The following is an 11,283-nucleotide window of genomic DNA, read 5'->3' as shown; positions in this document are numbered from 1 at the left end:
GTAGCTGAGGGACAGGAGATAAAGCTATGGAAGGAGCAGTGTTAATCCTGGAGAAGGACTCAGACTGTCTCTGCCTTCTAGACTCTGTGGCTTTAATAATGAAGAGCGGCAATATATAACCTGCGGACCGAAAGCATTTTCTCGAAACTGATAGTTCCTGCCAAGAGAGAGGATAGAAGGAAACCGATATTTCTACCTAAGTCCTGTGTGCCAGGGACAGGTTCATTGGATTTTAATCCTGTATGAGTAAGCCTTGGTCTTTTCTCTTGACTGCTCTAAGCTTGGAGGAGCAGTACAGTGATAGAACAGCTATGAATCCAGGCCAGCTCACCTGCGCCATGGCTGGCTTCGCCTGAACACTCCCTCTTCCATTCTTATCATCCTGCTTAGGCCTTCTCAAGACCACCTTGGGGATGTTCATCATCTTGGAATATGGTGCCTGTCAACAACGATGGAGTTACTCTGTTTAGGTAATGCCAAGAAAAGAATTTGTTTTCCTCACTCCTTCAGTAAGTGAGCCATCCCTTAGATACAGGCAGATAGAGAAGAGGCACTGTGGTGGGCAGAATTATGAGAATGCCCCCAAGATTCTCACCCCCCAGTACACATACACCTTCCCCCAGTGTTTCAAACACACACTCATCTGGGTGCTGGCCAGGAGCAGTGGCTCATGTCTGTAATCCCAGCACTCTGGGAGGCTGAGGCGGGCGATCACAAGGTCAAGAGATCAAGACCATCCTGGCCAACATGGTGAAACCCCGTCTCTCCTAAACATCCAAAAATTAGCTGGGCGTGGTAGGTGCCTATAATCCCAGCTACTCAGGAGGCTGAGGCAGGAGAATCGCTTGAACCTGGAAGGAGGCGGAGGTTGCAGTGAGCTGAGATTGCACCACTGCACTCCAGCCTGGGTGACAGAGTGACAGAGTGAGACCACATCTAAAAACAAAACAAAAAAAATTTCTGCTTGCTTCTGTGAGGGATTTTGCAGATGTAATTAAGGTCAAATCAATTGACGTTAAGGTAGAGAGATTGCCCTGGATAGGCCTGACCTACTCACGTAAGCCCCTAACAAAGCCTGGTTTTTTGTGGTGTGGAAGACACAATGTGAGGGATTGGTGGCCTGGGAGAAGGACTCTGGAGAGACACACGGCATGGATCTGACAGTGGCAGACGGTGGCCTCTGACAGCAACTCTCATTGACAGTCAGCAAGAAAATGGGGTCTTCATCCACTCCCATAACTTTAAGGAACTGAGTTCTGTCAACAATGTAAATGAACGTGGAAGAAGACCCCAAACTTAAGAGAATATATGCTGTCCAACCTATGAGACCCTGAGCAGAGAACCCAGTCATGGGATGCTGGATTTCTGGCTTGCAGAACTGCAAGCTCATCCATGGGTGTTGTTTTCAGATGCTAAGTTTGTGGTCTCCTGTTACAATGCAATAGACAACTGACGCAGACCCTCCACTGAACTGCTGCTCGGTGACTAAGGAGAGAAAGAAAGAGGATTAGAAGTGGATTCTTCAAGAACGCCTACATCTTATGTTGGATTCAGAAAACAAATCAAGCCAGGTGCGGTGGCTCACGCCTGTAATCCAGCATTTTGGGAGGCCGAGGCGGGTAGATCACCTGAGGTCAGGAGTTCGAGACCAGCCTGGTCCACATGGCGAAACTCCGTCTCTACTAAAAATACAAAAATTAGCTGGGCATGGTGGTGGGCACCTGTAATCCCAGCTATTCGGAAGATTGAGGCAGGAGAATTGCTTGAACCTGGGAGGTGGAGGTTGCAGTGAGCCGAGATAGCGCCACTGCACTCCAGCCTGGGCGACAGAGTGAGACTGCATCTAAAAAAAAAAAAAAAAGAAAGAAAGCAAATCAAGAATTCTGTTCTAACACAAAATTATTTTATTAGACCAAAATGATAGCCTCAACACAAACCTAGAATAGCTTTGACACAGAATTTAACCTAGAAAGAAAATATACTCGGTGAGGATTTTTTCATGAGAAAGTAATAATGTTACCCCTCCCCTGCAAGGGTGCAACCCTTTCCCTCAACCAAAGTTCTTTAGAAGATACAAAGTATTCATTTTCCAAAAACTCACCCTACTTATCTCTATACCTGTTCACACAAGACAATGAACTAAATGTCTTCACATCTTCGATGAAATGAGCACAAATTGCTACTAGGTTCAGTATTTTTACATTTTTATTTTAAGAATTTTCGAATTTTAAGAAAATGTGGAATGCTTCACAACTTTGGGTGTCATCCTCATGCAGGGGCCGTGCTAATCCCTGTATCGTTCCAATTTTAGTATGTGTGCTGCTGAAGCGAGCGTGGTTTCCGTTTTTTTTAGCCAGATTCTGCATGAGCATCTTCTATAGAGAAGCCTCCTGCAGGTATTGACAGATTCTTGCATTTTAATTTTTTGTTTTTCTCCACTTCTTACTCATTCTTGAGAGTTTTCACGTTTGACTACTGACAGTTAATTGTGTCATCTGTGTGGTGGAAGTTCATTCCATGAAGTTAGTGGTGTACCCCTCTCAGTATTACAGAGGCTAACAACAGGTACTTACAGATCGTTATCTGTGGCTTTCCACTTTAAGGAGATAAATCCTTCTTCAAAGGAAATGCAACACATAGCACACACATGGATAGTTGAAATTCTCATCCAGCCTTTTGTTTATCCAGCATCTATTTGATGCCAGTCTCCATATATATGCACAGAAATATTAGAATGCAGTGTGTGGAGAAAAAAAAAAATACCCAAAGACACACACACACACGGTCCCCTCCCCTTGGGTCACTTTTTCTAGACTGAAGGTTGCTATGTCAGTTGAATTAATCATGACCAGTACTAAAAAAAAAAATAAGAGATTTGGGCCAGGCGTGATGGTTCACACCTGTAATCTCAGCACTTTGGGATGCTGAGGCGGGCGGGTCATTTGAGGTCAGGAGTTTGAGACCAGCCTGGCCAACATAGTGAAATCCTGCCTCTACTAAAAATATTAAAAAATTAGCTGGGCATGGTGGCTCGTGCCTGTAATCCCCCGCTACTCATGAGGAGGAAGCAGGAGAATCCTTTGAGCAGGAGGTGGAGGTTGCGGTGAGCTGAGTTTGCCCCACTGCACTCAGCTTTGGCAACACAGTGAGACTCCACGTCAAAACAAACAAACAAAAAAAGATTCAGGGCACTTTTTCCGCAGCAAAGCTATGAGGTTTCATCAGCTGCATGTCCCATGTCATGTCAAACTGTGTTTCTTCCAGCGGGTCGTGGTCAGTGGTATGAAAAGTATTCACATAAGGGAGTTACAGTTTAATCCAAGAGACAAATTGCAACACTAAGGCATTGAAGGAGAGGTACGAAGAACTATGAGCTCATTTATCAGAGGAGGAATTTAATTATCCAAGGAGATCTGGAAATGCTTCCTGGAGGAAGCTCAAGCTGAAAAGGCAGTAAGTACGGTAGACGCCCCTCACCCTGAGGTATCTTCCATGAATCCCTGCAGTTCCCTTCTAGAGGTAATCATTGTTGGGCAAATAGATAAACGAAAGCTTGCTTTCTTCTTCAAAATGATTGGTGGTTTAAAAGGAAAACTATTACCAAGTATGAAACAATAAATTATTTCTTTTTTCTTTTTTTTTTCTTTTTCTTTTCTTTTAATTTTTTTCTTTGTTTCTTCTTATCATCTAGATGTGCCTTTGGTCTGGTCCTTTCAAAACCTTGAGGGTTTTGCAAAGGTTAGCGTTTGACATGATGGTTCCCATGGCTCTGCAGTAGACCTTCCTACATCATATGTGAATTTATATACAGGGTAGGGGGGCCACAGGGTAGTATTTTTATACGTAGACTACCTGGAAGGTTTGTATTTATGAAGGCAAACCCCAAAATAGGTTTTCTTAAACTTTTAAGTTTGTTTAGAGTTGTTATATAATTCGAGCAAATTTTGCCACTCAAAGACCCTTATGCTTGGTCTCATTTACAAAGCTAGGCCATTTTATATAGTCAGGTTATAGTTATCAATTAATGTAGTCAATATTTTTTAAATACTTTAATTGTCTGACTTGAAAAATATCCTTCCTCAGCACAAAATTCTTTTTTTTTTTTTTTTTTATTTGAGATGGAGTTTTGCTCTTGTCACCCAGGCTGGCATGCAGTGACGTGATCTCAGCTCACTGCAACCTCTGCCTCCCGGGTTCAAGCAATTCTCCTGCCTCAGCCTCCCGAGGAGCTGGGATTACAGGCACCCGCCACTACGCCCGGCTAATTTATGTTTTTTTAGTAGACACAGGGTTTCACCATGTTGGTCAGGCTGGTCTCAAACTCACTACCTCAGGACACCCACTCGCCTTGGCCTCCCAAAGTGCTGGGATTACAGACATGAGCCACCGCACCCAGTCCAAAATTCTCATATGATAAATCAAACTTATAAAAATAGTGAACCTGATATTCTGAAACATCACAATGCTTTGTGTATATTTAAACCTCAACTTAGAATCACAAATCTAAATCAACGACTCACTTGTATGTTTTACAATGGAGTTACTTGGCTATTTCCATAGCCAAGCTCTCCTAAATCTCACAAACAAAACGAAATAGATTTTTACATATCTAAAAGTATGGAGAGTCTGGTTATGGTACTTCTTTCAGTTAAAAGGCACTGGCCTTCTAGAGAGTCACTGTCACTGGGCTGGACATTTCACTGGGCATGAACTCGAAGGCTGCAGATACCCAGGGTGCCTCTCTTCAGCACCCACGAAGGAAACTAACCTCCCACCAGACGATGTTGATGAATCCCTTCCTGTGTGATTTTCTGGTGTTTCTTTTGCAGCCTGCTTGAAGTGACATAATGACCAGATATGTTTGTAGGATGCTGACTGGGATTTGGTCAGAAGCTCTGGTAGGTCCACTGAATTCTTACCACACATCAGTGACCTCACAACCTTTCAAGCTTTCTGTTCATGAAGCTCAAAACACCCCTCTCAGTAACATACACACGTCACTTGATAGATTTTGCATTTTCTTGGCTCTTTTTTTTTGAGATGGAGTCTCGCTCTGTCGCCCAAGCTGGAGTGCAGTGGCCAGATCTCAGCTCACTGCAAGCTCCACCTCCCGGGTTCCCGCCATTCTCCTGCCTCAGCCTCCCGAGTAGCTGGAACTACAGGCGCTGCCACCACGCCCGGCTAATTTTTTGTATTTTTAGTAGAGACGGGGTTTCACCGTGTTAGCCAGGATGGTCTCAATCTCCTGACCTCGTGATCTGCCTGCCTCAGCCTCCCAAAGTGCTGGGATTACAGGTGTGAGCCACCACGCTCGGCCTTCTTGACTCTTAATATACTGAAATGCCTTTTTCATTTAAATCTAGAGTTTGATCTTGATGAAATACTGCATTTTTCCATATATAGGCATTTCTGCTACGTGCAATGTATTTTCCTAAAAAGCAAACAAAAAGACACCCCACTCTGCCAGATAATGTATTAAAATAATAGTGCTTCCATGAGAGTTAGAGTGGGACACTCAATCCCTACACAACTCAAACCAGATGCTTACACAATGTTAACAGCCCTTAAAAAAAAAGCCACATGGAGAGTCGAAGACACATAAACTTCTAACAACAAAAACAAAAATACCGGGTAACTATTGAAACTGCTTTTTTAGGAAGTGAGAGTTATTTGATAAGAAATTTGGGAAAGGGTTGAGGCTGCCGAGTTAGGGTGCCAAGGACAAGATGCACATAGGAACAGCAAAATCCGCATCTCTATGACAGAGTACTGGTCAAACTGAGCCAAGAAGAGTGCGGCGTGGATGGCCATCGTGATCTCATCACAGCAGGGAGATCGCCCCACTGAGGGCTTGCTGCACTTGGCTGCGTTAGTGTTGTCTGCCTTCGACTGCTCTCACTTACAACCAAACTTCAGTGTGCCAGGGAAAGGTCATGTTGAATCAACATGATTTTCTTGTCATACTAAAACAAGTCCTTTATTTTGCATTATAGAAACATGTTATTTTTAGCGCTACAGTTGATTTCCAGTCCTCGTAGGACAATTCCCAAGGATGTTTAAGATCTATTTGAACTCTGAGTTTCACCTGCCTTCTATAATCATGACAATGGAGACTCCCCATTTGACATTTTCTTCCTGGACAGCTACCTGTGATCTAGTCTTCAGCTACCTTCTGTATGCCAGGACTTTATCTCTAGTTTAGGTCCCTCTGTTCATCTTCAGACTCATACGTATGTACATACCGATCACTGGAACTCTTTATTCAGATATTGTGCAGGGCATCTCAAAGTCAAGGTGTCCAAAATGAAACATATATATATATACACATCACTCGCTCCCCATGTCAAAGGCAACCACAACCACTTGGTTGTTCAGGAATACCAGTATTGTCTAGGAAAGACTATCTGCTTCGTATTTCTGTAGTTAATTACCAAGTGTTATCTATCTAAGACTTTTTTTTGAGATGGAATCTCGCTCTGTCACCCAGGCTGGAGCACAGTGGTGCAATCTTGGCTCACTGCAACCTCTGCCTCCTGGGTTCAAGCAATTCTCCTGTCTCAGCCTCCTGAGTAGCTGGGACTACAGGTGCCCGCCACCATGCCCGGTTAACTTTTGTATTTTTAGTAGAGACAAGGTTTCACCATATTGGCCAGGATGGTCTTGATCTCCTGACCTTTTGATTTGCCTGCCTCAGCCTCCCAAAGTTCTGGGATTTCAGATGTCAGCCACCGCGCTGGCATATCTAAGACTTCACACAACATTGAATTCCACTTCTGTCTATCGCACTGCCACTACCCCAGCCCAGCTTTTAGTTAAGAATTGCAACCAACTATCAAGTTCTCTGACAGTGTAAACTATTTTGATCCCAACCTGAAGCCAGTCAAAAAAATAAAAAATAAAAAATAATCTCTCTCCCTGCCAGTCTTCCGTTTACCACTTTGGTGGATATATATTTACTTTGGAATTAAGTAAACTTTTTTTAGCTGTGTAAGGCCCTGCCTATTTTCTCCCAAATAACTTTTGTTGATGAGGAGCTTGACTTACTCCTCCTTCCAGTCCTTCCTACATAACAATGGTGCCCTCTGGGCCTTCTTGTCCCTTCAAACCCTCTTAGGGTGGAAGAGGTGACACTTGAGCAGAGCCCTTAACTAGTTCTTTGAAACTGTTTCTGGCTTTGGTGCTTTGTATCCACTACAGCCATTTTACCACAGTTTCCAGATCATGACTGTCCAGTGACTTTTCTGACTCTTCCATGAGGATAGTTTCCTTGAGGCAAGAACTTGTTATATTTTCTGGCCTTTATATAGTTCAGGTGCCCACATTTGGGCAAATCGGTGTTTACACCATGGTGAGGAGAAGCTGCAGCCTGTGGCCCTGACCTCACTGAAGACCCCTCCGTAATCACATGGCCGTCCTTACTCGGAAGAGCCCCAAGCATACTCACCCGTTCATTTTTCTCTGCCGAGGCAGTTGTCCGCTTGTGAGACCGTTGCCTTGTGTAGAAAACTCAGGATTTCTTGGACCTCATTCTGAAAAGGATAACTATTATCCTCTCTTGGAGGTTGCTATGCTAGAGCTATGAAGTCAAAAGTAAGCATAAATTTAGGCATGAATTAGAATGTGAAAATTAGAATTACTGTCAGTCAAAAGGGGGCTTTTGGGGCTCCTGAGTCTCCATTGTTGACAGGTCAGGGATAGAAAATGAATGAGCTAATAGGAATTATTTTGAAGACACCATGTCTTAAAGAAGGAAAGAATGATTAAGAATGAACCCCTGAAATTTTCTTTTATTCTTTTTTCTTTCTTTCTTTCTTTTTTTTTTTTTTTTTGAGACAGCGTTTCACTCTTGTTGCCCAGGCTGTAGTACAGTGGCACTATCTTGGCTCACTGCAACCTCTGCCTCCCGGGTTCAAGCAATTCTCCTGCCTCAGCCTCCCGAGTAGCTGGGATTACAGGAATGTGCCACCACGCCCGGCTAATTTTGTATTTTTAGTAAAGACGGGGTTTCTCTATGTTGGTCAGGCTGGTCTTGAACTCCCGACCTCAGGTGATCTGCCTGTCTTGGCCTCCCAAAGTGCTGGGATTACAGATGTGAGCCGCCATGCCCGGCCTGAACTTTTCAGAGAAGACAATCTTACCTTGAAGATGACTTTTGCCTTCCCAGTGATGAATTTTGAGAGAGACTTGTGTTGCTGAGACAGACCACCAGTCTCACACAGCAGCATCTGATCTGTCAACACAAGCCTTCAGGCTTTTTGGGTGCATCTCACATGTGCTATTCTTGAAATCCATTACATGACATCTCAGATGCTTTGCCATCTCAGCCATCATCCCCTATGGCACAGTACACCTCGGAGCACAGGTGCCATCGCCAGGCGTTCCTTTCCATCTCCTCAGAGGCACTCGCAACAAGGCCTGCATGCACCTGCAATTACAAGTGGTTTGATCCAATGATGTGAACAGATGGAAGAAGTCAGCTTTCTTGAAATCTGGTAGATCCAAGCTATAGCCTTCATACTTTTCAGGGAGGAAGAGAAGGATTAAGAAGAGAAAAATCAATAAAAACCACTCATCTTGACCTGATTTTTTGCAGCAACAGGAATTTGTCTTTAATGTCAGCTCACGATCACATTCCTTCCTCTTCTGAGTCACACTTGCTATTCTTAGCCTGTGTAGAAGTTGTCTGGGACTTTTCTCCCTCCGCGAGACCTCCCTCAGAATGTTACTATCTACCCGCATTCATGCTGGGAACTCTCATTTGGAATGAGAGGAGGGAGACACAGTTTTGCTAAGAGGCAGAGTAAAAGCATGTCCCGGGAGCCAGCCTGCAACTCCCTGGGAACCCAGTCTTTGTGAGGTGGTTTTATTTGTGAAAGCTGTGATTCTTAACTTCGTAACTTCATTGCATGTTAGAATCACCTGAAAAGTGACAACAATTCTGATTCTTTCTTTTTTTTTTTTGACGGAGTCTCACTCCACTGCCCAGGCTGGAGTGCAGTGGTGCCATCTCGGCTCACTGAAACCTCTGCCTTCCGGGTTCAAGCAATTCTCCTGCCTCAGCCTCCTGAGTAGCTGGGATCACAGGCTCCCACCACCATGACTGGCTAATTTTTTGTATTTTTAGTAGAAACAGGGTTTCACCCATGTTAGCCAGGCTGGTCTCAAACTCCGGACCTCAGGTAATCCGCCCACCTCAGCCTCCCAAAGTGCTGGGATCACAGGCGTGAGGCACCGCGCCTAGCCAATTCTGATTCTGAAACCTGTGGCTTCCAGACTTCTGTGTGCTGGACCTCAGAATCACCCGGAGGGCTTCATAGAGCAGAGTGCCGGGCCCACCCCAGAGCGTCTGACTCCACAGGTCTGGCGTGGGGGGCGGTCTCAAGAGTTTAAGTTCCAGGTGAGGCTGACAGCCATCCCCAGAGGGCTGCAGGCTCATTAGGATGCTCCACTTGTTTACTCAGAACCCCTGGAGGTGGGACTCGGGCTCCAGGTGGCTGTAACTCCTCAGGTGATTCAGAGGCCCAGGTAAGTTAGGGAGTCACTATTATAAGGGACTGGGGAGTTGAAAGGGGACGTGGCGGGGCGTCTATCTTAGAAGACAGAGCCGTGAAGTTGTACTAAGCATGTGGGGTCAGCGTCCTGGCCCAGCTGTGGCCACAAAGTATTCCTTGTCCCCCCAGACGCAGATGCTCCGTCAGTGAGAATTTCAGTCTTCTGGGCTGCTTTTCCTCAAATGTTCCCGAAGTCTTCCTTTAGATTCCCTCAGTTTCAACCTCGCCCGCCCCGCGCCTCACAACCCCTTGAAGGCATTCAGCGCTCAGGCTCCCAGCCATTCTCCCCAGAGAACCTGACGCGCTGCTTGGTTATTGCCATGAATTCCCACCATGCCTGACTCCCGGCTCGACATAAAACCATCCTTCTTTTCTAGGGTTCTCTACGACCCTACGGCACCCTAGCATAACACATTTCCTTACATCTTTGCACCTCAACATCCAAGGAAGAGAGATGGTGGAAAAGAAGGCTCCAGGCCGGGCGCGATGGCTCAAGCCTGTAATCCCAGCAGTTTGGGAGGCCGAGACGGGCGGATCACGAGGTCAGGAGATCGAGACCATCCTGGCTAACACGGTGAAACCCCGTCTCTACTAAAAATACAAAAAACTAGCCGGGCGAGGTGGCGGGCGCCTGTAGTCCCAGCTACTCGGGAGGCTGAGGCAGGAGAATGGCGGGAACCCGGGAGATGGAGCTTGCAGTGAGCCGAGATCGCGCCACTCACTCCAGCCTGGGCAACAGAGCGAGACTCCGTCTCAAAAAAAAAAAAAAAAAAAAAAAAAGAAGGCTCCAATTTGCTTTTTCTCGAGAGGCTCCACTGACTCCGTTTTTGTTTTTGTTTTTGTTTTCAAGACGGAGTTTCACTCTGGTTGCTCAGGCTGGAGTGCAATGGCATGATCTCGGCTCACCGCAGCCTCCGCCTCCTAGGTTCAAGTGATTCTCCTGCCTCAGCCTCCCAAGTAGCTGGGATTACAGGCACGTGCCACCATACCCGGCTAATTTTTGTATTTTTTAGTAGAGACTGGGTTTCTCCATGTTGATCAGGCTGGTCTCAAACACCGGACCTCAGGTGGTCTGCCTGCCTCGGCCTCCCAAAATGCCCAGATTACGGGCATGAGCCACCGTGCCCAGCCTTGCTGGCTCCTTTTGAAAGCCCTGTCATAAACTCACCTAGAAGTAAGCGCTCTCTTCTCTGGCCTCACCAACTGTGGCTACAAGTAATCAACGAGCATGGGAGGAGTGTCCCCAGGCAGCATCCAGCACCAATTATTATTGGATAGTTCAGGGATCCGGGGACCTCAGCCCATCCACTGTCAGGGACCGACTTGACAGGATCCTTGCCCAGCAAGCCTCCTTCTGGTCACCAAACTCAAGGAGTCTGGCTGCCAACCAAACTGCATGAGCTTTGCATTTGCGGCTCATTCAGTTCTGTGGAAATGCCAGCCTGGCTCTGTGGTTGATAGCCGGAACTCTGAAATCAGGCCACCTCTGGGCCGGGCGCAGGGGCTCACGCTTGTAATCCCAGCACTTTGGGAGGCCAAGGCGGGCAGATCACAAGGTCAGCAGTTCGAGACTAACCTGACCAACATGGAGAAACCCTGTCTCTACTAAAAACAAAAAAAAAATTAGCCGGGCATGTCGCCTGTAATCCCAGCTGCTCTGGAGGCTGAGGCAGGAGAATCGCTAGAACCTGGGAGGCAGAGGTTGCGGTGAGCAGAGGTTGAGCCACTACAC

General features: G+C 46.0%; 1 pseudogene; it reads right to left on the bottom strand.

The window, feature by feature from the left end:
* Positions 1-2,231: 2,231 nt before the first annotated feature.
* Positions 2,232-2,331, bottom strand: LOC115895912 (annotated as a pseudogene).
* Positions 2,332-11,283: the final 8,952 nt, after the last annotated feature.

This window comes from Rhinopithecus roxellana, chromosome 2, assembly GCF_007565055.1.
Source record: "Rhinopithecus roxellana isolate Shanxi Qingling chromosome 2, ASM756505v1, whole genome shotgun sequence".
Lineage (NCBI taxonomy): Eukaryota > Metazoa > Chordata > Mammalia > Primates > Cercopithecidae > Rhinopithecus > Rhinopithecus roxellana.
This window is presented reverse-complemented; position numbering and strand designations above follow the sequence as displayed.